At 44.6% G+C, this 13,121-nt stretch overlaps 1 protein-coding gene across 1 annotated transcript in view; it reads left to right on the top strand.

The window, feature by feature from the left end:
* The first annotated feature begins 11,975 nt into the window (after nucleotides 1-11,975).
* PITPNM3 (PITPNM family member 3) overlaps nucleotides 11,976-13,121 on the top strand; it is a 151,994-nt gene continuing 150,848 nt past the window's right edge. Inside the window, exon 1 of the mRNA XM_064522975.1 lies at nucleotides 11,976-12,104. The gene's annotated coding sequence lies outside the window, so the exon portion shown is untranslated. The remainder of the gene's footprint in view (nucleotides 12,105-13,121) is intronic.

Here is a 13,121-nt window from a genome sequence, read left to right as displayed (position 1 = left end):
AGCATATCGGAGTGTTTTTGTAGAAGGGCAGTGCCAGACCCTGAGTGCACAAAGGGGCCTTAATTCTCCTGACCAGCCTCTTCCCTGACCTCTCTTTGTGGCCAGGAGCCTTGCTTCTGCTTGGCTGGTCCCTGGTCCTTGCTGGAGCAGTGTCATATGTACTCTCATGTCCAGCCCTGTCGCCTGCCCCTCCTGGCTCTCTGGCAGGACTTCCCGGGTTGCCCTTGGATCTGACGTGTCACCTTGCCTGGTCTGACAAGGCCTGGGCTGTCACCAGGACCCGTGACTGCTGCCACCCTGCCCTGTCCAGGTGCTGTGAGCCTGTGCCCTGTCAGTGCAGTCACTTTCCAGCTTGTGCTTTGGGCACACTGGGCTCCTGGCTTGTCCTCCCTCCTAGGGCAGCCCTGCTCCCTGTTCTTAACGAGTAGCTAGGTGTGTAGGAAGGAATGAAGAAAGAAGGTGACTCTGGAAACCCTCTGTGAGGACCCTGAAGACAGGGCTGCTCATTTGCATTCAATATGCAGCTCCTGTAACTCTCCTGAAAACATATGCAATCTACTCTGTAAATATTTAACTGCGGAAATTAAATCAGCATGCTTCTGGGAGTGAGGTAGTTATGGTAACAGTATTCGCTCTACCAGTGGTTTGGAGAACTAATTTTTCTAGTAATGTTGGACCTAATTCAACTTCCATTAATGTAAGAGTATAATTGAACTTTCTTTTTGTTTGATTTGCTTTGTCTCTGGGTTGCTCCTAGAGGTTCTTTCAGCCCAGCCCACTTCTCTTTGGACTACTTTCCCTCTATCAGGAAAAAGAGGTGTTTCTTTTTGAGAAGTGATTCACTAGCAACAGGAAAATGAACTCTGTTTGTAACTAACTAGCATGTATAATGCATTATCAGCCAAATGGAAGATCTGCTTCAGTATATCTGCTCAAGGCATGTCCAAGAAGAACAGAATAGCTTTCAGAGTATGTTTTTCCTCAGAAGACTCCACATTATCTCTAGCGGCATGCTTGAAGTGCTAGGTTGCACTTAAGTTTCAGGGTGGTAGTCTGGTCTGAGAGAAAAGAAGCAGGTTCAAGGACAGTGGTTCTGAGTGGTCATTTATCAGCTGTTTCTTTGTGCTTCACCAGTGTGTTCGTGTCTGCCTACTGTATCTTGCATACTAGAGTTGCAAAATTCTGACAGAAGGGCTGCCTCTGTTCACACAGCTCTTAGCACGGGGAGGGAAGTGGCTGACCACTGGAACTTTGAGGCACTGCGATATTAATGTTGAACAGAGACCTGACTGACAGAACCTGCCTTCTGAAATACCTCATCAAGAACAATTGAAATTGCAATAAATGTAAAATAGAATTTCATTTTAAATTGCAGATATTATCCTGCATAGAAGAAAATGTAGCATAGCATTCAATATTCAGTGCTTACCTTCATTTGTTTAGTGGAGACAATGTCTTTCCTACCTGACCTTTTTCTGTACTCTTTTCTCTGTAGGAAGATGGCTCTTTCCATGGGATAAACTCAGTTACTGCTGAGAGGTATTTTTTCAAGGACTGGTTTTTAATATTTTACTTTCCTGTTTTTTTTAAATTATTTTTCAAGCCCCTGATTTACCAAGATCCTTTTGGATATGCATAACTTAAAACAATTACATAGGCATGAGTGTAAAAATTGCTGAATTCAGAGATAATTCACTTGGCTAATGTCTCATGAGTTTTCCTTCAATTTCCTTCAATTAAATTCCTACCATACCACAAATAAGTGTGCAAATCTAGCTATAGATTCCAACTTTAAAAACATACAATATGGTCCCACAGCATCAAGTTTGTGGTTAGTTCTTTCCTTTTGCCCCATTTTCCCCCAGGGGCCACTTGTATATTTGGTCTGGTTGGGCCAGATGCTGCATACGCACAAATGAAGGGGTAGTTCTGACAAGCTGGGGTACCTGATTGGGGTGGGCTAGGTCATGCTTGAGAGGGTGATGTTTTTATGGCTAATGGCTCAAGGCCCAAGGTGAAGCAACTTTCTAGTGGTTAGGGAAGTGCAAGAGCCCACAGCTCCATGGAGGAGTGGAGGTGTGCTAGACTGGCCAGGGCTGCAGTGACTCTGGTGTTACTGGTCTTACCCTGTATGAGAAGGTAACTGGGGTAAAACTGCCTTGGTGACCACTGCAACTTGGGACTGTGTAAGGCTATGTGCTTACCAATTCTGTCTATTTCTACCTGGCTCTGTGGGAGGCTTTTGCTTTTTTACCTCGTTTATTTTCTTCTGGGAGCCAGGAAAGCTGCCTGACTGGGTAGAAAGAGCTTCCCTGTGAAGCGGGATGCGTGCCAGCTGGAGGAGCAAGACCAGTCCCTGTGCCAAACTCGGGATTGTGGAGAAGGCCAGTGCTCCGGAGGCTATTGTAAGTAGGTTTCCTACGGGGAATAAATGGTGCGCCAGAAAGATAAGTTAGTAGTGTGAAAACTGGGGGAGGAAGGGATGGGAATAAAGAATGAATTATGTCTGAGTAGCTCCCAGTTATGTGCAGTTCACAGAATCACAGAATAGCTTTCTTTAGCTAGATAACTGCTGTTAAACATTTAGTATAGGGAGGAATGTTTTCTCAGAGCTTATGTAACATAGACCTGTTTTTTTGATGATTCTCTGTATATACTGAGAGTTATGAGCCTTCCTCATGCACTAGGTACTTCTCCCTCACCCCCTGTTTTATACCTGTACGCTCTCTGGAGCCAGGAGCAGGCCACGCAGAAGCTGCTTGCTAGTTCTCTGGAATCCTACTGAAATCAGAAGAAACTGGCTATCTGAATGTCACTGATAACTTATAGTGCGTCAGCCTAGGTCCCTTAGGGATCTGCCTCCATGTCGTCTTTCATAACCATATGACCTACTCCTGACGCTGATCCAGCCCAGGTGGTTGAAGTGGATGCAGCCCTGTCTGAATGGGCTGGAGCACGGCAGAGCAGCCTGCAGCAGGGGACTGAACCTGCATCAGTGGGCAGGAGTCGAGAGGTCAGGGATGGTCCAGCCAGCCCAGCCCTTTGGTCTGTCTCTGCCTGGTCGCTGTATACATAAATTGGGTTTATTACTTTGGAAGATTTAGACAGGAATTGGGAGAGGGAGGAAAGGTGGGTATCTTGTAAAGAAGAAGAAGCTTTTCTGTAGAAAGGTTTATTTTGCTCTCTGCTAACCCATTAGAATTTCTTTGTTGTTGTCTCTTTAAAAGGGTTTTGGTAGTTGTCTTGTTGAAGAGCAGGAAGAAGTATAAGTTCTTGTTGTTTGCCCGTGTGTCAGAGGTTAGGAAACAATAAGATTTAGTAGGCTTGGAGTCAAGGAAAGGGTGTAACTTAGATCATTTTATGAGAGAAGTGAGCCTGACTGTCAGTGGATTCCCACTCTACAAGTCAGTAGCCCTCTTGTACCTTTTTTTAATCCCGGTACCTTAAGGGTCCTCAGGAGGGAGGCTGTGTGAGATCAGTAACCGTATGGAGTCTCTCTGTCCATGGGCAGTGTTTGAGCTGGAAATCAAATGGCAGTGATAGTGCACTGCTATTTTCTGGAGGGTGTTTTAAGGCACGACAGCCAGGAGGCAAGTCATCCGTTCCTCCTCTGCACTCTGTGCTGCCATGGATGGCAGCGCTGGGCTTAGCAGATCTGTGGGGCGAGGTAGCAAGAGGCTGTCCTTCTGCCCTAGCTGAAGACTGCTATGAAGCCATCAACGGCTCGGCACCGCCAGTCTGACACCAGCGACCCTTTGTCCAGTGAACTGGGCAGGGGTACCTGCAACGGACTGGAGTCTTGTGTGCTGCTCTGTTCACTCTGAAGGCACATGTTGTCTTAGCTGTTAATACTGATGTACCACATAGTGCTTCTGCATGTGTAGGCAGATTGTTTTAAAATAGACAAACAAAGTGCAGTGAAAAAGGGGAAATTCCAGTGAGCCTGACGGGGGGGGGTGGGGGGTGGAAATCCTCATTAGTCTGTCCTGCATGCTGATTGCTGAAAGGAAAACTAGTTATCTCTGGCAACATGTCTTAACTCTGTTAGGCTGCCTTCTTTTTCATATTGTTCTTCATTAGGTCTTAATTTATACTGATAGAAAAGATTTATCCCGATAGCTATTCAAGGTGCTTTTGAAGTTCTTTCCCTCATTGAAATGAAAGCCGTGCTAGTCAGTTATCACTTAGTTACAGCAGTCTAAATGCTTCTTCTGTGATGCACTTGTCTCTCAGCATGTGGTAGTCAGTGAAGTTATCTTGATCAAACCAAATGCTGTGTCAGAGAGCAAGAGAACAATCGGTCTTGATGAAGTCATGGGCAGAAAGGCTGATCTGTAAAAAGAAACTGCATTTCTTTTTCTGACACTACATCCTTTGTCTTCAAGTAAGCTTCTCTCAGCCTTTCAATGGGCAAAACAAAAGCGTGAGACATCTTCCTTGCATCTGCCTGATAGAAATTAAGTAATCTCAAACTTCTGCAAGGTTTAACCTCTCTTGGGAATCTGAGTCTCACTTATGCATTGCACTGATTTAATCTCGTACCTATTTGTCATCTTTGTCCTATTTGTCTTCTGTGAGTCAAACAAGAGAAGAGCACTGTTATTAAGGTTCAGTGTGTTCATGTCTGTGGCGCTGGGCTTTAATTGTTCCAGTATGTTCTTGGTAAGGCCATGTCCTGCATTTTCAATAGGAGTTAAGTGCTCAGGAATTGTCAGGATTTGGCCTTGAGTTTCTGGCAATCTTTAAAGAACCTGGGCTTTGTGTTGTAAAGCGTGAGGGCTATGCCATTGTAGGCAGCTGGACCAAAACTAGTTCACTGTCAAGGTGTTTTTAATTGAACTTTCTTTCCTCTCTTTGAGGTTTTTAAATGTGGCTGAAATCCAAGTGAAAGGTTACACTTTCTAAAATTGCTTGTTGTCTTTCAACTGGGAAAATAAACTTGTTCTGAATATGAAAGTAAGCAGCATCAATTAAACTAACAGTAAGGCTGCTGCTGCTGCCCCCCTTCCTCCCCAACCTCCAGCTTTACTTTCCTGCTTCTGAAGCCAGGCTGAGTATGTAGGCTGAGGGGAAAAAACAGGTAAACAGAACTGGACTAGCAGGTGGGACACAGATAACAGGTAATCTTCTCCAAAAGGGGAAGGAGGAAAAAATGGGTTGCCTCTGTTGTCAAGGCTTCTAGCCTGCATTTCTAACCATCTCAGGAGCGCATGGTTAACACTGATTATATCAGCAGGTGGTGGCACCATCAATGTTGATTATTAATAAACCTCTTAAAATCTACATGCTGACTCTCTCTCTCTCTCTTTCTTTCTTTCTTCTTCTTCTTCTTTTTTTTTTTTTTTTTTTTAACTTGCTGTAGCAATTTCTATCCCTTTCTGAGCTGGCAGAGAACAAGAAGTCCACAGTGTCGATTAAGTATAAATAGCATTGTTCAAATGGACTCAAGCAGAGATGCTCAAGGGAGATCAAGCTGGGCTATTCCTTATAGAGAACTCCTTAAGCTGACTCTTCCAGTGTCCTGAAATCTGTCCAAAACCAGAACCAAATGTACAAAATGAAGGCTGCCCAGAGAATAATACAAACATTCAAAGAAATGTCAGCAACTAGCACACATCACCCCTTGCTTCTCCAGCAGCCTTTATTAGCATTGTTTATTCTGTGCTAACTCCTGACCCTCAGGAGCTTTTCTGCTTTGTAACAAAGCTGTCCATGGCATATTTCGTCTCTGTATCTAAACCCCAAAGAGCTGTCTTCTAATCCAGATTTCAGTCCATTCTAAATACCTGAAGAATAGCGAGGGGAGATTCGCAGGCTTGGACCTTGTCTACAGGCACAGCTAGAGCTCGCTGGGCTGGGGAGAAAGATGGTAATATATACTGAGAACAGGGAGATGTGAGAGGAAGGGGAGGATGTTGTTCAGCCTTAGAGCATGAGGCAGATGGGAGGCTTTTAATGTATTCTGAAACTTCAGTGTCTCAGGGCAGGACAGAAGATCCTGTATTATACGGGATCAGGCACATTTGATCAGATCCTTGCCTCGACCCAGCTCAGTCTACCTGGGAGTATATAAAAATGGCCAGCTGGAAGGACATCTGATAAGAGCAGTGTGATCACTGGAGACACCAGCTCCAGGATGGTTCCCATGAGCACAGTAGATTTTATGCATGCTGTTGCCAGGACAGGTCCAGCATCGTTACCAGTGTAAGCCTAGCAGAGGCCTGCTGCCCAGTCCCAGACAGGACAGGGTTCTGAACCAACGAGTGTCCGTGCAGTGGGAAAGATGCAATGGGTTTGTTTTGTCTTGTGTGTGTGTGTGTAGTGGTGTGGTCGCTGTGACACTGGCCCCTTAGGCAGTGACTTATGCAGACATAAACAGGCAGAAGAGGTAAATCTCTATCCACTCTAACCTTGCTGCCAGGATGAAACTTCCCCAAACCATCTGAAATCCATTAATCTCTGTCTGGTGCATCTAGTTTGTGCCAAAAGAATGGATTGGGTTGTGGCAAGGAAGCAGAGGAAGAAAATATCTGCAGTTAAGTATCATCCTTTGAGAATTCACCAGGTCCTGTGGCTCCAGGATGTATATTCAAGTGTCAAAATTTCAGCAAAATCCCTTATCTCAGAGAAAGGGAAAGGCTGACTGTAACCCGGTGTGGCTAAGCTTGAAGGGGATGTGAAGGAGCTTGAATCAACCCTGGAAGCTCCACCCCTTGCTCCTCAGAGTACCATGGGAGCATAGTTTCTGCATTCTTGACATTATTTCTCCCTGTGTGTTACACAGATGGTTCCACAGTCCTCTCTTATATGGTACGGATAAATAAGAGGACCTTGGGTACCACCAAGAGAAAATATCCTGAGAGTTATTAGTCCCAGCAGGGATGTAGAGTGACGCCTCTATGACATTTAACTTCAGCATGAGGACTTCCCTAATAGGGCGTTATTAATAACAGTGGGACTGGGGTGGGGGGAACTTCACCCTCTCTGAATGCACTGGCCTCTTCAGAGTGTCTCCATTGTGCATTATTAACAAGCTTTTCTGCATTATGTTGCTGGCCTTGCCCCAGCTTAAATGGAGACCTCATTTTGGAAGTGAGCACTCCAACTGCATCAGCTTCATTTGTGGTTTTGGGCAGCACCTCTTAGCCCAGCTGAGCCAGAGAAAGATTTATCTGTTAAACAGAAAATGTATGAGCTGAGCATAGCCCCATGTGCATGCATGGGAAGAAGGTTTACTGATGTCTGCTGGATGCCCACGGAGCAGTTTCAAATCTCCAGAACACCAAACAGCATTGTCTTTCCAATGCACTATTTCAGTGGTGCTGGTTTGAATAAGAGCTGTTTTCACTTTTCCATTTTGATAGATATTTAGAGAAGTGAGTAGCTTGGTATGAGCCCAAGGTGTATACCTTCTTGCTTTCTTTGGAAGCATTCTTGAATAAACCGTGAGAAAGGGTTTCTTTTCATCTTCTCAGTAGCACTGAGGTAGCTCTTATTGAGGCAGTAACCTCAGTCTGGTCCCTCTTAGCAGGATTGAAGGGTGCATATTACTACTTTGATCCACACCATCTTGCTGTGTTGAAGAAATTAAATTCTGTCATTGCTGGTGCCCAACAGACCTACAACTAATAGTATCATCTCCAGAGGAAGTTGAGTCATTAAGTGTGTTTTCACTGTATCTCAGCTGTGTTATTGCATGAACTGTTTAAAAAGACCCTCTAGAAAATTTACATTATAAATTGGATCACCCTTAGCCAGAGTTCTGCAGCTAGAGTGTGAACTTCCTCCAAATTCCCCCAGTCTGTGACATCTCTGTTGGCACCCAGAGAAGTTTCTAATTAATGTTGAAATTTTTCCCTCCTTTGCACAGCTTTCTGTGACTTTGCCCACAGCTATAGCCATGAATTTTTTAATCCTCTGATAGGAGATGGACAAAATGGGTATTGAAGTAATCAATGCCTCGAATGTACCTCCTGACAACATGAAGGGAACCTGTGTATAAGATGGGAATTGTACCTGCCTTATAAAAACATGTGATCTCACTCTGTGTATGCAAGCAGGACAATGATAAATGCCTATTGGTGGGAAACCATGACTACCTTAGGCTATTTCCTCAAAACTTATAGTGAAGATAAGATATCTTCTAAGGAAGGAAGAAAGAAGCAGTTTGGGGGTTGTAGCAGGTGAGCCTTGCTTACTTCAAGAGAAAACATTAATGGAAATTATTAATACATCTAGAATTGTCTTACAGGAGAGGAAATGCATCACTTGCCTCTCTTTACAGACTGGAAAGGACAGGAGGAGATGGGGCTCTGGGAACTGAAGCGATGTGCATGGAGTCACCCAGCAGATAAGCAGCAGGCTAAGGAGTCAGCCCCTTGGCTCCTGGTCTGGGGCTCTGTGGGCTGGTGGATAGAAAATGGGGGTTAGGGGACTTCCCCCCCCCCCACACACACATCTTTTCTCAAATTATTCTCTGATTTTGTTAGCACAGAGAAGAAACCAGCACTGAGTGAACTGAGAATATTTGTATCTTCTGAATAGGCAGCAAACCAAGAGTCTGCATGTCTTCCCCCAGTGAATGTTTTTGCAAGCTGGTCGTGAATACCTCATGTGCTAGCAGAAACCAAGGTGCCTGTCCTGGGGGGAAATGCTTCTCTAGGGGGTTAGCTGTGCACTTCCAGTTTGTCTGTGGTGGGATTTTCCAAACTGTTGACTCTCTGAGGAGGATATAAAGAAATGTGTATGCTGTTGTCATGCTGTGATGGCTGTTTATAGCTGACAGCCTTACTTGGTTATTGATTGCAGTGTAGCTATAGTAGCAGAGAGCTCAGCGGAGGCTAACTACCAAGTAAGTCCCTGGCTTCCTGCAGGTGCTTTGCAGCTTCAGATGAACTGTTTGATCCCACAGCTACATGGCTATTGGTGCCTGATGGTGCCAGTTTAACATTTGCCTGGCTGTGCCCCTCTGAGTTTCTCTGCTGTTACAGCCACGTAAGTATCAAGGGCAGGTCTAACCCCAGTCGAAGGCACTTGGGTAGCACTGCAGAACGGAGCTTTTCACACCATCCTGCCGGTGGCTGACCGGGGGAAGACAGCTACAGCTTCAGCTCCCTTTGCTCCCCTGATTCCTCGGGCTCCTGTGCCTCTCACTAACAGTGTGACCGGAGTGTGAGCATGGTTCCTATAGGTGCATCTGGGCTAGCTGTCTACAAGCCTGGCTGAGTACCATAAGCTGAGGACCTGTGGCAGAATTGGGCCACTTTGTAGCATCACTCCCAGAAGCAGGGTGGCTGTTTTGCCCTAGCTGAAACCAGTACGTGTCTGAGCAAGCCAGTAGAAACTGAGGTTGGATATGTCTGTGCAAATGGCTGCTGCACAGCAGAGCAGGACTGCTCCATAGGTACTTTTAAAAATCCTGATACCACTGTCTCTCACTCCCTACTCACTATTTCAGTTAGGAAACAGAGATGACTAAAAATAGCCTACTGTCTAAAGCACCCGGAGAGCTGGGCTGTCTGATTACTCCTTTAGCATTTTATTTTTGCTCTCCTTAATGCATTCAGGCTTCTTTCAAATACCCAGTCCCTCATTTAGTAAAGATGATGGATTTAGGATTGAGCTCATTCTGATCTTTGTCAATGAATGTTCTTGCATTTATCACAGTCCTTCCCTCTGCTGATCTTTCCTAACATTCTGCTTTGCCATGGGCCAGCAACCAGGCTCTGGGAAGGAGGCTTCCTAGCAACACATTAAGCCACTACAGCAATGTTTTGGAAAAATCAAGCTGCCTTCATAAAAAGTAGCATTGGGAAACTGACAGAGTTTTTTGGGTGGAAAGAATAGATGCCCTGCACTTATCCACTGAAACTGAGGTACCCTGAAATTTTATCATCATCTTCCTCTTTTTTAATGGAAAAATCTAAAAGGGCTCAATAAAGCAAAACAAATGGCAGCAATACTGGAGACTGTAGAGTCTGGGTTATTTTTTATCACCAGGCTGAGGAGACAAGAGAAGGTGAAACATGAGTTATTGCATAAGAATGAGATGTCTAACCATCGGGGTTATGGTAAGAGCAAGCCAGTCTGTAGGTGTGACAGGTTTCAGCTCTTGTTTTGGTATATGCTGATTAACTTTGGCTTTTTCTATGTGCCTGCAACAATTTATATCTGGGGGAGGGGGGGCTGTTTTATTTTTGTTTTTTAATCTGCTCTGTAGATTGTATATTGAGGCTTGGACAATTTGGTGCATATTTTAACATTTCCTTCAGGAGCTAATTTTTTTTCCTATTCTGTGTCAGACTGTACCTTAAGGTCTGCTTACTTCTTCCTTTCCTCCCTCTCAATGTTTTTTTTTTTTTATTTTTTTTGTCACCATCCTAATTTTTGAGAGTGAAAAGCCTGGAAAATGTGACCTGTACTCTAACATCTCAAACTCAGACATGCCCCCTTTCCAGCTTCCTCCCCTCCCCATGTCAAAACTAGACAAAAAAACTCCCCAAACTGCTCTGTCTAAAGTACCAACATAAAAATCCAGAGCTGCTAAAGCCTCATGTTCTTCCTTCAGCTTTTGATTCATGGATTTCTGAACACTTGTCCTTTTTAATCTGTGAAACTGGTCTTCTGAAAATTGCCAAAACTATTAGAGCTGACCTTGATGTGCTGCTTGGAGTGGACAGGGAGAGTCACTTCCGCTAAAGATCTCTTTCTGCAGCACTAGCGTGTACAAAAACTCCTGACTATATGGCTGCACTTGGCTGTGGGACCTTTCCTGCAAGGTTTGGAGCACATCTTCCACGTCATCTTGTTTTTATCTGAGGAGTCTTCCTGAGCTGTATTTCTCCCTCCCGTTTGGAACTGGAAGCTGTTTGCCTTATGCTAAGCAAATTGCTCCCTTTTATTAATATTTTTTAAATAGTGCAGAGAAAACCCACAATCCTGACTAAAATAGTGATTCTGCAGCATGACAACAAAGAAATAGTAGATATAAGTTATTGACTTATGATGTCCTTCTTAAATCCTGTGATTTTAATTCTTATCAACCTTCTTTCTATCTCTTTTTAAGCCTTCTGCTTTCCTCTTCATGTAGCTACCAACATTGGAGAGCTCTGGAGCTAAAGCAGCAAGTACCATTTTTCCTTGCCCACAGCATCTTTGAGAAGGCCCCAGTCCTGCTACTACTGATCAGTGCAAGTCTGCTTCTGCTCTGATAGACCTTGAATTGGGCTCTGGCTGTTGAGAAGACTTGAGGCAGGAGAAAGGAGCACTTCCACTTCAGAGCCAAGGGAGAGGTTACAAGCAGGGTGATGACTTATTTGGAACGGAGCCTCCCTCAGCTCTCGCTCCTGCAGCTCCAGCTGCAAGGCTGAGTAATCCTGATGTCAGTCAGTGCAACTTTAGTAATATGGACTGCATGAGGCCTTTTTGGCAGCTGGGATTAACTAGAGCTAGCAGCAACCCTGTCGATGTCCCAGTCCCCTCACTGAGCCATGTATCTCCTGGCTAGAGAATATCCTATACTCGGGAGTATCATAAAGTCTTTGGTCTTTCTTGGGGCCAGTTGCCCCATCCATTGCTGTCTTCTGTTAGGTCTCTGTGGGTTATGATTTCATTCCTTTTTTTTTCTTTTATATTGATTGTGGGTGACGTATACACAGCGCAGAGAAGCCTCTCAACTGATTTAATATTACGTTGCCAAGAGTTGCCATCTCAAGGCTTGCTCTTGGATCCTCGACAGCTTCTTTGACTGTTATACTGGCATGAGCAACATAAAGCGGGTAGATCTGGATGCCAGAGAATTTCTTGGTCCTCGCAAGTAAAACAGCACAGTGCAACCCGTTTTAGTGGGTGGCTGACGTGCAACGCTTGGCTGTGAGCTGTGTTACTGCCTGCTGTTTTATCTGACTCAATGTGGTGTCTGCTCCCTAGGGCTGCCTCTCAGATACTGTGATGACATCAGGAAGGATAAAAGAACTGAGATAAAATGGTTCTGCTGACCTTCGTTGCACCCTCCTCACCAGCTGCTTTCCTTGAGTCCGCACCGCTGCATCCCTGAAGCCCCATGTCCGCTGATGGAACTGCGCTCAGCATTGCCACTACTTGAAGTAAGCAAAGCTTATCTTCTGACTTTGGACAGACAATATGGGCTCTGGAGAACTGATCTCCTATTTGCCTTATTTCCTCAGAAGTCTCCTGATTTGGCCTCCTTGATACAAAGGCTTTTTAATCTAGATTGAACCTGCTGTCAGCAGGTACAACTCTAAAGAAGCCAGGCTTAAATTCAGTCCTGGAGATCTTGACCAACCAACCTCCAACTTTGCTGCCTAGGACCTTAAGTGTATAGCTAGAGTCACTTTCCCTGCCTAATCCGAGCAAGTTTGGCACATTATGTGGGCAGATGTTTTCAGGGGGTGGCAGTGGTGTCAGTAGATAGCATTTTTCCCTGAGCTTCCACCCTCAGGTGGTTCTGTATTGCCTCTGATATATGGCACTGCCTATTGGGCTGATATTTTTCTGCACGAGTTGGCAGGCAAACCATGCTTTATACAAGGTTTAATTTCTATACTTAAATGTCTTGCAACACTAGAAAACCTAACAATGACGGAGAACATCCTTTGATAGAGGCTTGTCTCAAGAGGAGTTTCTCTGCCCTATTGCAGGGAAGAGAACTTGGGTCACCAGTAGAACAGAATGTGTTCAGAATTAGAGAAAACATGTTTGGAATTAGATTCTTTTCTTGGTGGGTACTTGGATGTAGAAATATCTTTAAGGACATTCTAGTTCAGGCCATGATGTTGACTGGCTTAGTATATTCTTTTTATATTATTTGGCTATGATGTTATATCTGGTTCTTCAGCCCCTCTGCTAATGGAAAAAGCTGTGTGCCTTTATGTCCATTGCAATCGCTGACACTTTTGCAAGCCTTCAGCAGAAACAAAAAAACGTCCTGGATGTTTATGTTGTCAAGGGTTGGCAGCTGTCTGCTTTCAGTATCTGGTGCAATGCAAATTAATCTTTTCTCCTTGAAGGAGGCATTATGATTCTTAATGTCCACAAAGGCTGCAGATAATGTGCCTGCTCAGGCAGTCATGCCAATGGAAAGCCACCTTTTTTCAGTTACT

The sequence above is a fragment of the Dromaius novaehollandiae genome, chromosome 19 (assembly GCF_036370855.1).
Source record: "Dromaius novaehollandiae isolate bDroNov1 chromosome 19, bDroNov1.hap1, whole genome shotgun sequence".
NCBI lineage: Eukaryota > Metazoa > Chordata > Aves > Casuariiformes > Dromaiidae > Dromaius > Dromaius novaehollandiae.
The sequence above is the reverse complement of the archived record's forward strand: the minus strand, read 5'-3'. Positions and strand labels throughout refer to the sequence as shown.